The sequence below is a fragment of the Vanacampus margaritifer genome, chromosome 17 (genome assembly GCF_051991255.1).
Source record: "Vanacampus margaritifer isolate UIUO_Vmar chromosome 17, RoL_Vmar_1.0, whole genome shotgun sequence".
In the NCBI taxonomy this organism is placed as follows: Eukaryota; Metazoa; Chordata; class Actinopteri; order Syngnathiformes; family Syngnathidae; genus Vanacampus; species Vanacampus margaritifer.
In genome coordinates, this window is record NC_135448.1 from 16227206 (window position 1) to 16246637 (window position 19432).

Below are 19432 nucleotides of genomic sequence, written 5' to 3' on the forward strand. Positions count from 1 at the left end.
TCTATCCATTATCGATGTATTTATTTTACCGCTTAACTTTTCTTGTGAGCTGGACTATACCAGCCTGTCAATACTAGGACACATACCGTCCTTTGTTTAACATGTACCCTTGTATAACACACACCCGTGTATAACGTACCCGTACCCATGTATAACATGCACTGGTGTATCCTGGCAAGCCACACCCACTTTCTTAAAAAGGAAAGTGGGCAGGCACCCATAAGACAACGATTCGGCACCGGCCGAAAACAGTTCGAATATCAAAACAGAGTGACTCATGACACCATGAATCTTCAAGTTTCTGTTTCCACAAAAATTTTAAAAAATATTTCAACAAGTTGCTTTTCTGACGTCACGACAGCTCGTCGCTCATTGGTTCATTCCACTGTCTATTAGATCAGGTTTGCCCCGCCTCAGAAATGCGATAGAGTGCTGCGATGCTAACCTCCTACCATTGACGGTAATCTAAGAAATATGCTTTTTCGGAAATCAACTCTAATAAAACATAAGATGACTATTCAGTCCTTCTGCCTGTTGCTGATATGTGCATTTTTAAGGCAAATAGCTCCCACAGGCAGGTTAGCAAGATCAGGCCAACACATTCGCCTCCTCTTACCTTCAACCTCACAGCATAAAGATATTGGAAGATTCTTAAGCAATTGCATATGCGAAAAAATACCCTCCAAATCACGCTGTTTTTTTTTTTTTTTTTTTTCAGGAGAGCTCAGTATTGTTCATTCGATTTGACATCATTAAAAAAAAATATATATATATATATTTTTTTTTTAAATATATATACATATATATACATATACACACACATATATATATATATATATATATATTTTTTTTTTGTATGTGGGCGAGCATGTGCATGTGCGTGCGTGCGTGCGTGCGTGTGTATTCAAAACTTAGCGTGATTTGTATTCAAATCACGCTAAGTTTATTATCTAAGATGCGCTGTCGTGCAACATTCAGGGCGGGAAATGTGACTTTATCTCAGATTTGAGTTACACCGTTAGAGCAGTGCATAGTAAATAGTGGCGTGCGCAACTTGCCCCGGCACAACTCCCGCTGTATGAAATAATAATGCGACAGGAAGAGGAGAGGTCTGAACTCATGACCTCATGCTTCATAATGAGCCGTGTTGCCCACCGTATGCACCATTCGGCTTTCTGTGCGGACCCGTGTGGCGCATGTTTTGTCTTCGGCTAACGTAAGGATGCGCATGCGGCGGCGGCGTTCTCATGCAAAATGCATGTCGCTAAGTGCTGTCGCCGGACAAGGAGCGAGCGAGGGGACGGCGGCGGAGCAAAAACCGCCCAAATGTTATGCAAGGCTTGAATCCCGTGAGACGTCGACGGTACATTAAGATTAAGGGCCGCTCTGTCGTTTGACTCAAAAGTTGTTTTGCCAGCAAAGCACAACAACAGGCAGCGATCAGGTCCGACAGCTCCTTTTTTTTTTCAGTATAGCAAAACATATAGGATGATTCAATTCCAAACAGAAAAAATAAGCTACAGTGGGTATTGTAAATCTACACACCCCTATCAAAATACCAGATTTTTGTGACATAAAAACGTGAGGCCAAAAAAAAGTGAAAAAAAAAAGGTAAGGTCATTAAGGTTGCACAAGTGTGCACACCCTCCTAGAAATAGTATGTGGCTGTTTTCAGAAGTAACCAATCACATTCAAACTAATGTTAATTGGGAGTCAGAACACAACTGCTACCATTTATAGCCCCTCTGATTAACCCAAAATAAAGCTCAGATGTTTTACTAGTCTTTTACTGACTTTTTTTTTAAAAGCAGATACACATTTCCCTGAATGTATTTTGGAGATTTTGTTATAATCCAATGAAACTAATGTTGAACTTTTTGGCCATAACCAAAGTCATTTGAACACACTATTAAAAACACACCTAGTATTTATTATTATTATTATTGAACAACTTTAAAAATTAAATTTGGATTTTATGGCAACACTGTTAGCACAACAAAACAAACAAGTTGCTTGCTTCTGTCTTTGAGGGACAATAAAAGCGACAATTAGTTCTGTAAACTCTTATTTTTTTGTTCTGAAATGTGGAAAAGCATATTTCACACCAGCTAAATTTAAAAGATTTAGTTGAACGTAAAATTTCATCAAAGTTTGTTGCCTTGCAATTTGGAGTTCATCCAACTTTTAACTACTGTATGCATTCACAGGCACTATAAGTGTGACAAATAAAATATCAATGATTGAAAAGCGGCATGTGATCGCCATGTTGCAAATCTACAAGCAAGAAAGTGCTCATAGCCGACTGCAGCGTGTGAACGCTTCCCCGCGTGTTGACACTGCAAGTGCAACGTTCCAACGTGTGCGCATGTTCTGGCTCGCTTTATTGAACAGATCTCAGGATTAAAACAAGCATAAAATGAGAGCATAGCAAAAGCAATCTATAGGCGCAGAAAAAGAAGAGGTCCAATTTTTCCAGACGAGATGCAACACTTCCGTTTTCATCATCTGAACATCCTAAGGGCAAATTGGGACGAGCACTTCAGCTGGCTTCAACTAACACAGCGGTGATGTTTTACCTCTGAACAACCCTTCAATCACATTTTGCAGTTGTGATTTAACACAAATGGACTTGTTAGGAGTGCAAATGAGATTCCCGCTTCAAGCTGACTCAATTCATGCCTTCAGTTTCAGTCAAAACATCCACCAATTTGACCATTTTACATACTTAACCCATTCGCTGCCATTGACGGCTATAGACGTCAAAAATTCATTCGAACTATTCATATTAGTTTAAAACTTTTTTTTCCACTTTTGTTAAAAAGAGTATGAAAAACCTAGAAAAAAATTATAGTACATTTAGAACAGATATAAAATGTGTGATTAGTAGTGATGGGAAAATGAAGCTTCATGAAGCACTTGCGATACTTTTTGACTCCTCAAGATGGCACTCATGATTCAAAGATGCAATGCAAATGTATTAATTTTTTAATTGCACTTACCTTTATTTTTAAACCAAGAACACCATCTAGAGGAGTCAAAAAGTATCGCAAATGCTTCATGAAGCTTCATTTTGCCATCACTAGTGATTAGTCGTGAGTTGACTATTAAAGTCATGTGATTAATTACAATTGAAAATTTTAATCGCCTGACGCCCCTAATTTTTAATAATAGTTCCTTTTCTTTAAAAAAAATAAAAAATAAAAAAGATCATTAAATTAAATTAAATTAAATTTAATTTTTTTTTATTAAATTAAATTATTTTTAAAAAAAATCTAGGTTTTCATACTCTTGTTAACAAAAGTGGAAAAAAATGTTAACTAATAGAAATAGTTCAAATGAATTTTTGACGTTTATAGGCTCACGACTAATCACACATTTTATATCTGTTCTAAATATACTATATTTTTTTCCTAGGTTTTCATACTCTTGTTAACAAAAGTGGAAAAAAAATGTTAACTAATAGAAATAGTTCAAATTAATTTTTGACGTTTATAGGCGCCAATGGCAGTGAATGAGTTCAATTGTAATGTGTTACTTGAAGCGCCATTGTCATTTTCCGCAAGCTACTAGGCAACATTTTGGTAACAGCAACCCCCCCCCCCCCCACCCCCCACCCATTGATTCCTGTGACATTGTGCAAACAGCCTTTCTTAATGGAGAGAATCCCGTTTGGTAGAGAATACCTTTTCTTTTCATTGCAAGCGGAAGTCTTAATGCACCGAGAAGGATTTCATTCGATCAGAGCGGCTCCATAACAGTGGGAGCTTCACAGAGCAAATTCTCGGCTAATCCCTGTATTGCTTGAGGGCTACAAGCGGAAGCGAGGTGGCACGGCGCGCTGGTGCCACATCTCGGGAGGAGAGAAAATGAGTGTGTCGCTTTTCATTTCGTTTTTATTTTGCTTGTATTATTTGCTACTTTTGCTAGCATGACGACGTGCAGTTAAGCAATGGAGAAAAATCAGTTTGGGCGCCCTATTAACACACCTGTAATCACACACACACACACACACAACCACACACAGACATGCACAAAAGTACACACGCAAGCATGCTAATTACAGTACATGCAAATGTAATGTATGTAATTAGTTAAGTAAATAATTAGTGGCAAGATTTATTTGCATTTTTATGGCATGGTGTATGCGGCATGTCCACACTGTTTATGTGTATGTGTGCATTTAGCGCCTTTAATTCAAGGATGGCCAATTTAAACACTGGGGGGGGGGGGGTGGGGGGGGACACAATTTCTCATCAGTGGGGGCCACATTCGACCACGTATTCCCAAACTAGATGTGTGGCAAAATTGTTATTTGCGGTGACAAGCATATCATATCGTTGCTGCTATGTGAAAAACACTTATGTCCATTTTGTTATTTTTATATTTTTTGGGATGAAACTGAATGCAGAGACATCCCAAAAACATAAAAATAAAAAAAGGGGAACAAATGGACATAGACCCCCCCAAAAATGTGAATATAGTTTTTTCACACTTATGTCCATTTTCTTTTTCATTTTTATGTTTTTGGGATGAAACTGAATGCAGACATTCCCAAAAATATATTTTTTTAATGGGGGGAAAAATGGACATAAGTGTTAAAAATACTTAGATTATAATTCATTTTTTTTTAAAAGGTTTTTGGAATGTCTAGCATTCAGTTTCATCCCCAAAACATAAAAAAATGGGAAAGAAAATAGGCAAGTATTTTTCACACTTATGTCTGCATTCAGTTTCATCCCGAAATGTCAATTTTTTTTATATTGTTATTTCTTTATATTCCTATTTTTGGGATGAAACTGAATGCTAGACATCCCAAAAACCTAAAAAAATATATATATATAAAAAAATAAAATAAAATATAATCCAAGTATTCACACTTATGTCCATATTAATATAATTTTTTTTACGTTTTTGGGATGCCGGCATTCAGTTTCATCCCAAAAATAGGAATATAAAGAAATAACAATAGAAAAAAAATGGACATTTTGGGATGAAACTGAATGCAGACATAAGTGTGAAAAATACTTGCCTATTTTCTTTCCCATTTTTATGTTTTGGGGATGAAACTGAATGCTAGACATTCCAAAAACCTTTAAAGTATTTAAGTATTTTTAACACTTATGCCCATTTTTCACCCCATTAAAAAAAATATTTTTTGGAATGTCTGCATTCAGTTTCATCCCAAAAACATAAAAATGAAAAAGAAAATGGACATAAGTGTGAAAAAAATTATTATATTCACATTTTACGTAAAACGTAAAAAAATATATTAATATGGACATAAGTGTGAATACTTGGATTATATTTTATTTTATTTTTTTTATATTTTATTTTTTTTTTAGGTTTTTGGGATGTCTAGCATTCAGTTTCATCCCAAGAACATAAATAAAAGGGGTAAAATTGGCGAAAAAATGGACATGAGTGTGAAAAATATAAACTAAAATAAAATAAAAGGGGAAAAAAATGGACACAAGGTTTTTCACATAGCAGTGACGATATGTGAAAAATACATGCTCTTTATATATTTTATATTTAGTTTATTATTTCTTCTTTTTTTTTATTTTATTAATCAAGGGGCCAATCAGAGTGCGGTCGCGGGCCGCCACATGCCCATCTTTTTTGATCATTTGAAACTATCGTGCCTAAGAAAAAAAAGACAGAAGACGTGAGTCATTTGTCACAGATTCACACCCCCACTAAAAATAACTCTGACTCCAAATATATATAACATTTAGTGTTTCAGTATAGCGACACTTTATTACCAATTTTTGGTAAGACTTTTTTTTTTTGCTAACTCCCATGAAATGCTTCATTAAATTCTTCTAGATTGTGCGGAGGTCATCATCAGGCGACTTGTCATCGTCACACACAATAACATAATAACCTCTCTAATGATGCGGTCGCCCCACGCTGGGGGGGGGGGCCGCAGCAGCCTAATGCTAACAAATCACCGCAAGCGCTCTCATGCATGGCACACACACACACACACACATGCGTGACGGCATTTAGAAGCCAATTAATGAGAGGAAAGGAAAAGGGTGAGAGGAGAGAAGTCCAAAAAGACAACATTCCTCCTTGTCAAAACTGGAAGCTGCTGCTATGCTTTGCACTCCGTCTCCTAATTAGTGTCCAGCTATGGGCTCACTTTTGTGTTTTTTTTCTCGCCATTGTGTGCTTGTAGTTGAGTTTTAACATTTACACAGTCAGTGGGAAAAGAAAGCGTTTTGTCTTGGTAATTGGGGTTTGGGAAACGGGAATCGAAAAGCAGCTGGGTTTTATCAAAGTGATGAAATATCACAGAAAAATTTTTGGTTGCTTTTTGGACTAAAAAGCCATACAGGTTATGTGGCTGTGTATCAATGTTTGTTAACGTATATTTTTAAGACAACGCAGCTATGACAGCCACCGAGCAACTTTATTTTATTTTATTTTATTATTATCAAACTTTCGTCTGTACGTGCAAAACACAAAGTGATGTCTGTGTGCCTGGATCGGTTTGGTTTGCAGAGTTCCTGAAAGGTCACCGGGACATTTGCTATTCCGCAACATGCAAACTGGAGATGGCACCGAGTACAGACCTCCGCCAAGGCCAAACGAAAATGCCAGATGATTGTACAGAAGAAACATTGGCCAAGTCGTTTCTTTTTTATTGTTTTTGTTATTAACTCATTCACTGCCATTGACGGCTATAGAAGTCAAAAATTCGTTTGAACTATTTCTATTTTTTTTCCCCCACTTTTGTTAACAAGAGTATGAAATCCTAGGAAAAAAATATTGTACATTTAGAACAGATATAAAATTTGTGATTAATCGTGAGTTAACTAGTGAAGTTATGCAATAAATTACGGGGGGGAAAAGTATTGCCTGACGCCGCTAATTTTTTTCTTTAAAAAAAAGAAGTAATTTTATTTATATTTTTTGTTTTTAATAATCTTTTCTTTTTTTAAAAAAAAAAAGAAAAAGAAAAGATTATAAAAAATTAGGGGCTTCAGGCGATTACATTTTTTCACAAGATGCGCATTTCTTTCAATGGCTGAATTTCAAGCTTTGTAGCGCACCCGCACACCTGGTTAAAATTTGAATATTAGCCGGCACGCCCCATTGTGAGCTTTCAAAAACGCTTGTCACAGTGAATCGGGTAGTCGCTCTGAAGCCACGCTACGTTTGCAGACATATTGAACTCTGCTGCAGTAAACCGAGAAGGGGGAATCTGAAATCTCTTTGGTGAAACAAATCCACATTTCACTCACCGCGTAGCCTTCAAATCAAGTGGCTTGTTCGCCGAAAATAGTCCAAAAAAAGAAAACTCCAAATAACTTAAAAGGCCCGTGAATGTGTCTTGCACGTCATGCTTCTTACTGGTGCAAATTAGGCAGCCATAAAGGTCTCATTTGTTCTCTTTTAAACACGCTTTGGAAAGTATTTTCAAAAGGGAGTGTGGGGGAGAAAATGTAAATGCGCTTGAGTGACAGTGAATATTGCAGGTGCAAACACAGTCAACTGGTAAAAATGAAATCATGAAGGCTGACTCGCTGAAATGAGCTGAAGTAAAAGCAAAGGACAATTCGCTATTTATTTCTAGCCTGGCCTTTTTCCAGAGAGACAAAATTAGCAAGTGTTTCTTGAGGAAGATGTTTTGAATCGAGCACTGATTTTTTTCTTTCTTTCTTTTTTTGTCCTTTTATTTAGAGCTGGTCTGCCGCAAAATGTTCTTAGGTAACCATTACAATTACAAATGGTCTTCTTAATACAATCATCGATGCTATAATGTCTGGTCCGTTAGCAGGAAAGCTACGTCACTAATGACAACGCGCTCCCAATTTAACAGGGATGTGATTTGACCAAAGTGAAATTATCTGAAAATTTAGCCGGGGGTCTGGGGGCCGCTGGCACCCAGCTAGGTCCAGGGCAGTGCCCAGTGGGGGTTGGGGGGGGGGGGGGGTAGCATGAAGAAATAATTATATCATGACCAAATGAAAAGTAACTCATATTAGAGCATACCACAAATGTCTTTGTTATAGCAGAAGATGTTATCTGTCGGAGTCATGTGCATACACAATGAACTACTACAAAAAAAATAAAAAATAAAAAAATAAAAAAATAAAAAAAATAAATAGATTTTTTTTTTGGGGGGGGGGGATAAAAAAGCGGAATTCCGCGAATTAGCGGAAAAATCACATCCCTGTAATTTAAAACTTAACAAAATAATGGCATACAATGTTGTACAAAGGAGTGACTATAACATAATTTAGCAATAATTAATAGAATATGAATATATATATAATGTTACTAGGGTCTAGTTTTAATTTACAATGAATTAAATGGGCAGGAATGAACAAGTTGCTTCATGTTCGAATCAAATTTGCTCTTAATTTGAAGCAAAAACTGTACTGCTCCTGTAGCCAACATTCAACATGAAACGCTAACGCCACCTAATGGCAGAAAATTCGCCTCAACAGAAATCGATGACTCAATGTTTAACACTCATTTGAACGTCTAATGTATATGTCTTTAACGTAAAATAACCTTATGAACTGCTATAAATTTACAATGAACTAAGACATACAACCACATTTGTATTAGGGCACGCATCGCGGGAAGTCACGGATATTTGTCAACAATTTTTATTTAACAAGAGTTTTAAAAACGTATGAAAAAAAGATGAAATATATATATATTTATTTATTTATTTTCATTCTTTTTTTCTCAAGTTTCATTCTCTTGTTAACATAAAAGTGTTTGTGTGGGGGGGGGTTAAATTAATCGAAATAGGGCTGCATCTTTTAGTCATTGATACAGTAATTTCATAATTCTTTATCAAATTGAGTTAAAATTGAAAAGATGTACTGTACTGTAAAAAAAAAAAAAAAAAAAACGAGTGTGATATTTATTTGTGATTAGGTCATTTTTGTGCCACTAGATGGCATAATTGCATTTGTAAGACATTGGTGACAGCTCAGTGCATTTTTCTTTTCATATTAAGAGCTATCTAATCTTTAACATGGAGTAACTTGAATGAACCCAGTCTCCACAAATATATGCATTATTATTAAATGTATTACTGCTAAATTATTAGCTAAATTCCAGTACAGGCTTTCCAAGTAAGCGGCGGTCATTAATCGCACATTCAAGAAATTTGTGGCGTTAAAGGAACTTTAAATGAACTCAAAATGAATGCACTGATTTTAACACCCCTATATACTGCGACTTTAATTCAAACTGACTTTGTTGAGGTGCATTGAAGCTGACTAGCGACTCGGATTTCCACCTAACGTTTCCACACGAACACCAAGTGCTGTTTGAAAGACGAGCGCAAATAAACAGAAAATGAATGCGATTGTCCGTCATTGATGCCCTGCAAGTGACCTTGAGCGAAGGCCGATGACGCGGTCTCGGATGACGCCTTAACCTTCGCCGTAACCCTGGTATCACATTACCAATAGTCTGCCTCTAATGGACATCCTCTTCATTACCTTGAGACAGTCTATCTGAAATGACCTCATTGTTTGAACTGAAACACAATTATGCACACATTTACACACACATGGAAAAAAAAAAAAAGAGTATGCATCATTCAGTTTTGTAATCAGTGCTCAGCCAGTATGTTTGTCTAATGATCTGTAATGCATCGGCAAGCAAGGGATTTGGTTTCGGGGGTGTGAAAGGATGCAGGCATTAAATTACATTCCGAAGATCACCCCGGCACGGAGTTTTGAGCATTTTCTGACACCCACGCACACACAAATCTTTCACAAGTCGCATGGCGAGTAATGACAACGCTACCGATTATACGCGTATGCTCCGGGGGGGGTATCAGCGGGACTTCGGGATTTAACAGAGGTGGCGGGATGAATTAATCATCAGTTTAGTCGTTCTTCAAGTCACCCGCTTGTTAATAGCTGCTAACATGAGGCCACATTTGACGCTTTGCGAACTGGTTTTGTTGTGTTGTGGCGAAATGAATATGCAAAGTGCCCAGCGTGTTTTTGCTGGAAATGTTGGTTTTGTGGATTTGATGAAAAAAAGACTAAGATAAATGACTGTATTAATGTGTTGCATAGGAATTATTATCCACACAAAAATAGGGATGTTCGATACAGCTGTTTTTTTTTTTAGCTATTCAACTGTAAAATGTCAAAAAAAAAAAAAAACACTTTGGAGATTGCAATTCTGCCTAGCAACGAGTGACTTTGCAAACCTTTCCTTTTCTGACTAGTGGGTGTGGCTAGCACGTACTATTTCCTTGCAACTGGCCTATTGGGCAGACTCATGAAATCTGCCTAGCAACAGGTAACTGTGCAATCATTTGACTTCCTATTCTTGTGGCTAACGCACTATTTTTTTTCATCCCATTGGACCAGTTATGATTGCGCCATATTTCTCCATGGTCACGTTAAGCCAAGAGTTGAACATAGAATACCACACTGAATGCAAACTCGTCTATTTAACAAACACAACAAGCAAGCGCTCCCTGGGTAAATGGTCACCGATCTTAAGACGAGGCACTCGTTTGTAGGTCAACATGCCAGAAAGCAGATGCACCATAAAGAGGCTTAGTGAAATTAATTAAGGTGTCTATGCAAAGTAGGCGACACTAGTGGCATAATGATGCCGAGCTTTAGAACGCTCACTTCCTCAGTTGAGGTTTAATTATTGCGCTGCTTCTCGTTTACACAGCTGTTGGGTTTGCATGCACACTGAGCTGACAGAACAGAGATAATACATGCGAGGTGTAACAAACAAAATAGTACTGTCCACTTTTAATTGATACAGTGAAAGAGTGTATTTATTATCGGAGTTTACAATAGAGTGAAAGTACACGAAAGGTTTTATTTTATGATCCTTAGAAAACTGGGTTGTCAGCATCTCTTAACTGTAACTAATAAAGTAACTTGTAAGACATTTTAGTTACTTTTTAAACTAAAAGGAATCTGTAAAGTAACCAAGTTACTTTTTTATGTAACTGGCAACTAGCAAATTCACTCACAGCCATTTTTACTGAAGCAACCCCCTTTGCTCCCGGCAGTTTTAATGGATTTTGACTGATTTTGCAAGGCCCACAGAATATTCTGTTCTATTGCTATAAAAACTACCAAAAGAAAGATTAGAGTCTCTTCTTTCATCAGGACAAAAAAGAAAAAAGAAAAAGTATCTGTTTCCGTTTTGCAGCAATTAGCATTAGATTATAGCGAAGTTTAATCATTATTCACAAACCTGTTGAAAACACTGGCAAAAAGAGCTTGTTGCAACATGGTCCTGGTTGATCTCTTATACTCTGCTGCCACCTGCTGTCCGTTTTTGTTGTTGTAATAACTACCATTGCTTTAAGCCACCTCTTCCTTCAAGCCTTCTGTATGCTCTAACATAAAAAAAACAAAAAACATACAAATACGTTTTTGGAACCACTGTGATATTACGTTTTATACGTTTTTGGGAGCAAATGAGTTAAATGTAACTAATGAAGTAACTTGTAATCCAATTTAGTTACTTTTTATTTAAATAAATCTTTAAAGCAACGAAGATACTTTTAAAATCGAGTAATCTGTAAACTAAGTAACTAAGTTACTTTCTCAAGTATCTGTGGCAACTAGCAGATAAATAGTAGTGTATGATGTGTAAAAATGTAATATCCTCCCATCAGGACAAAACTTGCCGAATTCAAAAACAAAACATTTTGTGGCTCTTGTGTTTGAAATAATAAACATCCAACTCCCATTTTAAATTAAGTTTCACTTGGTGGAAAGAACATAGAGGGATTTAATTCCAATTTGAGAGTGACTTGACAGAGAATATTTGGAAGTGAGGGAGGAAAATCTTCAGTTCAAAGATCTGACTAATGTGCACACAAGTCTACAAGTGAAGATACTCCAGCCCTGTGTGATAACACATTAATGCGATTAAAATCCCTCTGTACTAGCTTTGATTGATCCAACGTGCAAGCGTTAGCGTTTTCTTTTAAATATTCCCCGGAAAATGTTTTGGATTGGATGGAAACCAGATGAATGGTACCTGACTGCAGTGGTTAGATCAAGTCAAATGGGTCCTCTGCTAGCTTGGTATGAACTGGACTTACTGCTGCACCCTGTAGGGAATCCTTGGCGCATGTCTGGCCCTAATTAATGCCCCCCACTGCAGCGTCTTGTTGGAGAAGATAGAGAGAGAGTCAGTAGAGAAGCGGCCCATTAAATATTGATTTTATTTGTATAAATACCCGCAGCTTTAAGCCCTGCGTGACCCCACTTGCTAGCGTTGCACCGTTCTGGCTGAAAGAAGCAGAGAAGATTGCGCGGATCTCCCGCAATGCGACATTATGCTGACCCCCTCTTCCGAAAATCAAACTATCACAAAGGCCACGAGTTGTCCGTGTAATTTATACCAATTATTGCCCCATCAGCTCAAAAGCACATAACGTTGATTTTATGGTGAGTTATCAGAGGGATGGGTTGGCGCAGGCACTTGAAGAGGCGAAGTATACTTGCTCCGTGCTACTTTGACATGATGACCGACAGGCAGAAGAAGAGAGAAGATAATTACTTTCCTCTCTCTCTCCACACTCGGCTGTCTCTTCTTCAACTTGGCTGCAGCCCAGTTGTAGCAAATGCAGTTCTTGCCTAAGTCCCTGTGATTTGGCTTTGATCCATCGCAGGCACGCAGGAGATGACCAAGGATGTATTTAACATGTAAATAAATAAATAATGGTTCGAATCTGAGCTTCGTCTGTGGAGTTTGAATGTTCTACCAAAATTTTCGTGCGGGGCAAGTCGAGTTGACTGTGTTCGGGAATTTGGCAGATCATGCTAGGGCAGGCTGATGGACTGACACAAAGCAGACTGGACTTTAGCCCAGGTTTAAAAAGAAAAAAAGAAAAGAAAAAGCAGGTCTAAGTTGTGGCGCAAGGGGGAAGAGGCGATTAATTTTTTTTAAATTGGAATTAATCACATGACTTCACTAGTTAACTCACGATTAATCACACTTTTTTTTTTATTCTAGGTTTTCATACTCTTGTTAACAAAAGTGGGGAAGAAATGTTAGTTAAATTTTTTCCCCACTTTTCCTAACAAGGGTATGAAAACCTAGAAAAAAATATTGTACATATAAAATTTTAAATTAATCGTGAGTTAATTATTGAAGTCATGCAATTAATCACAATTAAAAAAAATATATCGCCTAACGCGATTTAAAAAAGAAAAGATTATTAAAAATTAGGGGCGTCAGGCGGTTACAATTTTTAATCGTAATTTAATCGCATGACTTCACTAGTTAACTCACAATTAATCACAAATTCTTTTCTTTTTTTTATTCTAGGTTTTCATACTCTTGTTAACAAAAGTGGGGAAAAAATGTTCCCACTTTTCTTAACAAGGGTATGAAAACCTAGAAAAAAAATATTGTACATACAAAATTTTGGATTAATCGTGAGTTAACTATTGAAGTCATGCAATTAATCACAATTAAAAAAAAATATCGCCTAACGCGATTTTAAAAAGAAAAGATTATTAAAAATTAGGGGCGTCAGGCGGTTACAATTTTTAATCGTAATTTAATCGCATGACTTCACTAGTTAACTCACGATTAATCACAAATTATTTTCTTTTTTTTATTCTAGGTTTTCATACTCTTGTTAACAAAAGTGGGGAAGAAATGTTAGTTTAATTTTTTCCCCACTTTTCCTAACAAGGGTATGAAAACCTAGAAAAAAAATATTGTACATACAAAAAAAATATTGTACATACAAAATTTTTGATTAATCGTGAGTTAACTATTGAAGTCATGCAATTAATCACAATTAAAAAATTTAATCGCCTGACGCGATTTAAAAAAGAAAAGATTATTAAAAATTAGGGGCGTCAGGCGGTTACAATTTTTAATCGTAATTTAATCGCATTACTTCACTAGTTAACTCACAATTAATCACAAATTCTTTTCTTTTTTTTATTCTAGGTTTTCATACTCTTGTTAACAAAAGTGGGGAAGAAATGTTAGTTTAATTTTTTCCCCACTTTTCCTAACAAGGGTATGAAAACCTAGAAAAAATGTTTTTGATTAATCGTGAGTTAACTATTGAAGTCATGCAATTAATCACAATTAAAAAAAAATATCGCCTAACGCGATTTAAAAGAGATTATTAAAAATTAGAGACATCAGGCGGTTACAATTTTTAATTGTAATTTAATCGCATGACTTCACTAGTTAACTCACGATTAATCACAAATTTTATATCTGTTCTAAATGTACAATAAAAAAAATCTAGGTTTTCATACTCTTGTTAACAAGAGTGGGAAAAAAATATGAAACTAATAGAAATAGTTCAAATTAACTTTTGACGTCTATAGCCGTCAATGGCAGTGAATGAGTTAAAAACCAACAATGTGTATGATGACAGACATCCAGTATTTATTGTCATCGAAACGCCAAGAAGCAATTCATGCTGGCTTTGTGGACACCATTCTCTCGTCTGTACAATAAACTCAGGGATGTGATTTGACCAAAGTGAAATTATCTGAAAATTTAGCCGGGGGTCTGAAATAGACAAAACAACAGCATAAATGTTCAATGTATATTGAACTATCCCATATAAAATGGCAGTTTTAGTCAACTCAAAATCAGTCACATTCAAAAACATTGGACTGCCTTTGCTTTTAAAAAACTATCACTGAGAATATCATCATATCTAACTAATGTGATTACTAAGTTAACACATAAATAATGTTGAAGAGTTCAAATTTCATGAACAAATGAAAAGTAACTCATATTAGAACATACCACAAATGTCTTTGTTATAGCAGAAGATGTTATCTGTCTGAGTCATGTGCGTACACAAAAAAAAAAAGAAAAAAAAAGAGAAAAAAAAGGAAATTTTAAATTTTTATTTTTGGAGATAAAAAAAGCGGAATTCCGCCAATTAGCGGAAAAATCACATCCCTGTAAACTGTATATGCAACAGCATTATTTGCGTGCAGGCCAAGCTGATCAGCGTCCATGCAGTGGTCTTTGTCACAGGCTGACCTATATTAGGTAAAAGCAGCTGGATCAGTGTCCTGCAGGGACAGCAAAAGAGTTGTGTTCTAATTATCTCGGTAGAAAGCTAGCAACGCGTCACTCCCACACTCGCATGACTACGCACACAAAACTCCGGCAAATCAATGAGAGAATCTGCAGCACAACACGTATCGTCGCCCGTTCAATAGTACGCGTTCGGCCTTTTGATCCCGTCGGGTCGCGGCGTTGCCACGACTTGATTCTTCCCCGCGCAACGCAACCACAAGGAGAATTTATTGGGAATTGTGCGGGAGTCGTCTTTTAAGGCGGCTATAGTGTATAGTGTACATGGGCCGCTGTTGCCATGGAGATGCAAGCCCTCGCTTACAAAGGGCGTGTGTAAGATAACTTAGAAGCAGAGATGAAGAAAAGTCTAGCTGCTTACACTAATAGAAGGATAAAGTATCTCGCAAAAGTGCGCACACCCCGAACATTTTTTTTTCAGGTATTTTTTAACTTCCCGTGAGCAAACTTTAACACACCTGCTCCCATTCTCACCTGAGACCATATAACAGTAACGATTTACAAAACAGCAGGGAGGGGAAAATGGCTAATGGGGGGCCTAATTGGGACAATTTCCCTGAGGGGTGTGCTCACTTTTGTTGTAATCAGTTTATCAGCAATTAGAGCATGAGCGAAATTGAACACACCTGCTCCCATTCCCATATTTTTTTTTATATTGATTTGGATTTTTATTTCGAACATGCATAAAAAATAATGAAAATAAAAATTGTGAAGCCAAAATTTGTAAACAGCAAAAAATAATAAGAAAAAAAAAACAATTGAAGTAAATAAGAAACAAAACTGAACAACAAAAAGTAAGCTCAGTTTTTTTTTTTTCAACATCAAAATCTCTTCTTTTTTTTATATAATTTGTAAATTCTGCTAAACGTAGTATACTATTAGGCTATCTGGTATATTATTAGACTTAATGAGAATTAATACACTTCTTATTCGCAATAAACATGCCATATGTAGTTGGCTTTTACATAACAACAGCAATAATAATAATAAGATGATGATGATAACAATAATAACAACAACAATAACAATAAATATTATTATTATCAGCATTATAGTGTAACCAAAGTGTTTCTCATAATACAGTATAACCATTATTTCCACAACAATTTACTAAGCAGTTTTACTATTTGGACAGTTTCACTTTGGGGTGTGCTCACTTTTGTTGCATTCCTGCTGTCACCTTGACTATTTCCCCCCTTAATCAGATTAAACGAAGTCAAGCCAAGTCATACGTTTTACACACTAAGAGGGCAACTGAATGCAGCATGCACACAATTAGCTCTTGCCTCTCGCACCCTCACCCCTTCCCTTTTTTCTTATATTCTTTCCATCACTAATGTTGTCATCTAGTACACCCCCCCCCCCCCCATATACACACTCTCAGCACATCATTTTCTCTGATCATCCCTCCTTTTTATTATTCCTGGGGAGGGGGTGCTACAGCTGTAGCCAGGCAGTGAAGGGAAGGGGTTGGGGGGGGGGGGGGGGGTGGCTCATACCACAGTCCATTTTCAGGCATCACCAGGGACCCATTTACAGGTCAGACTACATAGTTACCATTACAGAGAAAAAGAAATGCTCTGTAGGCACGTATGGGCTTATGTGCAGCTTCCCTGATCTTTTTTCTCTCTCTCTCTATTTTTACAGCAGAGGGACTGTGAGTGAAGTATAAAGTCGGCTGTTTCTCCCCCCCCCCCCATCCCCACCCCCCACCAAGTAAACATGGAGCACCATTTCCCGACGAGATTGTGGTAAGTAGCCGATATGCGCATGTACACCGGCGCTCGAGTGTCATTCCCGCTGCTCGTCGTCACCTAGCACGTAGAAATCCCACTTCTGCCTGGCGCGTCCTTGAAATTCATCCCCTTGAGGAGTGCGCGAGCGAGCCCGCTGGGACCTCTCAAGGATTAACCCGCAGCCAGTGAAGTAGCTCCAAGGAAGTGCATGCCACTCACTCTCGGCAGCCGTTTTAGGTGTGAAGCGGAGTTGTTGTCCTCTTGTCGTTTTGGCTTCATACGTTGCTTTCTCCGGGGTCAGCGGTCACATAAGCGTTATTCTTGAACGGCCACAGTTGATGGAGAAAAGAGAGAAGCGCGGCTGACAAGTCGGAGCTGGCACGGGATTAAATTGAAAAATAGCAGGCGGGGGCCGAGGTTGTACCGCTATTCTTAGCCATAAACCTCCTTTTTGCTCACGTCTGTGCTCCAGAGGGTTTTTTTTTGTCGGAAATCTGGTGCCTGCAAGCACAACTGGATCCATCAGCTCAACTGTAATTGAATGATTTTATTTGCGTTCGCCACTGATTCAATCTTTATTATTTTACCTTTATTTTCAGATTGGATTATATCTGTCAACGTAGACATTTGAAACATTGTTCCTTTTGTAGCATTTTTCTTTTCTACAGTAATTCCAGTACGTCTGCTTTTTTTTTTGTTTGTTTGTCCCATTCAGATTTCATTTATGTGTTGCTATGTCAATGTAATCTGCCCAGGGCCTTCGGAATCACTAGTGAAGGTTGATATAACAAACTATGTTAGCAATGGGACGTTTCTGCGGACATCAGCATGTTTCCAACCTCTGATTGGTTGGTCAGAGCAAAACTATCCAAACGTCGCAATATGATATTATCACGATATGAACCTCACGGTACACAATTAGCACGATTTTCGGGGGAGGGTGGCGATATTAAAAAAAGGTTACGATATTGTAGAAAAATATGAGCTCATACTAAAAAATAAAGCTAACGCATTGCACACATTGAGTTCCTCCACACATATTACATTGCCCTTCATGGCAAGGATTTTAAACATATGAGGGACAAAACATGCTGTATCAAAATTAAACTGCACTAAAAAAAAAAAAAAAACACCAGAGGGTGCTAGAATTGCGCAAATGGAAATCAACGACATTTTTAACAGATGTGCTGCTTTTAATATTGTGGCATGACGACGACGATACTGTGGCAGTTTTGATATTGCGATATCACGATATTGACGTTATCGTTAAGTCCCTACTTCTGACCTTACCATACCATACTAGATCACTTTATTTAAATAGCACTAAAAAAGACAACAGAAGTTGACACCAAAGTGCTGTACAAAGAAAAAAAAAGTTAAAAAACATCAAATGTTTTTTTGTTTTTTTTTTACTGTTGAGTGTATTAGGAGGCAAAGACTAGCAAAACATGTCTTTAGTGATCTGCATACATTGTGTTTCATAATCAGCTTCTCTGGTGAGTAGATTGCATTTTATGCAAATGTTTTTGTCATGTTATTAGATTTCAGGATGATTGTACGCAGTCGTGTGCTCTTATATTGCATTTTTGTATTGTGTTGATGGTTTCTATTAAGATCTGTTATTGTTTTTTGGGGGCAATTTTTACGTATCAAAAGTACTAGTGCTATTGGGACTCGGTATCTGTATCGGTGACTACTCGTGAGTTGAGTATTGTTTGGCTGGAACATGGTTGGGAAAAAAGTCAACATTTTTGTGGAAGCCCATAGCATATTGTGTGACTCAGTGTGATGACTTGCCAAGCCAATCAGTCCAAATATTCCTGAGGTCATTTTGAAAATCTTTATCCCGTTTTTACCCTGTGCCAGAGCAATTACACGCCTTTCCTAATTACTGAGCCCCAAAAAATAAAAAAAATAAAATCATTCACTAAACTGCTGTTATTATTCCACATAACTGCTGCAAATGGGCCCTCAAATGATCCCAAAATTGGCAAATCATCCTTGGCACCTAACACGTTGTGCCGACTGGAAGTTGAATGCTTAAATTACTCTTGAATGAGTGAGACGAAAAAGATGAGCAATCAAAACATGATCTCCAATGACTGTAATGTATCAGGTGCATGTATTTGAGCACTTTCTGGGGGGAGACGATTTTAAACTGCAGCATTAGAAGCATCCCATTGGGAGGCACGTTAGGATGTTGATTGTTGAACACAACAATTTTGATGAAGCGGATATAAGTCAGCCAGCAGGAATACAAGTTATCAATTGTGCTTCTTCCTTTGTTCAGTTGCGGCTTATCAGTTGTAGATAAGAGAATTGGTCTGGAAATTGTTTTCTCTGCTGTCGCCATCCTGCATGTGTGCTTTTTCAACTCACACTCCCAATACTGTTTATTTTTCTTTAAAAAAAATAATGCTTAGGTTCAATTCAAAAGTTGGTAAATAAACGATAAATCTATTGTTGTAAATCACTGTAGTGCTCATTTTTTTTGCACTGTGACAGATACAGTAAAGATAGCAAAAAGACCATTAGCTGATGCTATATTTTGGCATGTTGCAAAATTTTTTAACTCATTTGCTCCCAAAAACGTAGAAAAACGTTGTATTTTAAATATTGCCATGGTCCCAAAA

At 37.1% G+C, this 19432-nt stretch overlaps 1 protein-coding gene across 3 annotated transcripts in view; it reads left to right on the top strand.

The window, feature by feature from the left end:
- dlgap3 (discs, large (Drosophila) homolog-associated protein 3) overlaps window positions 1-19432 on the top strand; it is a 108169-nt gene that overhangs the window by 40535 nt on the left and 48202 nt on the right. For 2 of the 3 annotated variants that reach the window (XM_077548576.1, XM_077548574.1), the window contains exon 2: window positions 16711-16814. The exons of the other annotated variant lie outside the window; for it this stretch is intronic. The gene's annotated coding sequence lies outside the window, so the exon portion shown is untranslated. The remainder of the gene's footprint in view (window positions 1-16710; window positions 16815-19432) is intronic. 3 annotated transcript variants of the gene reach the window in all.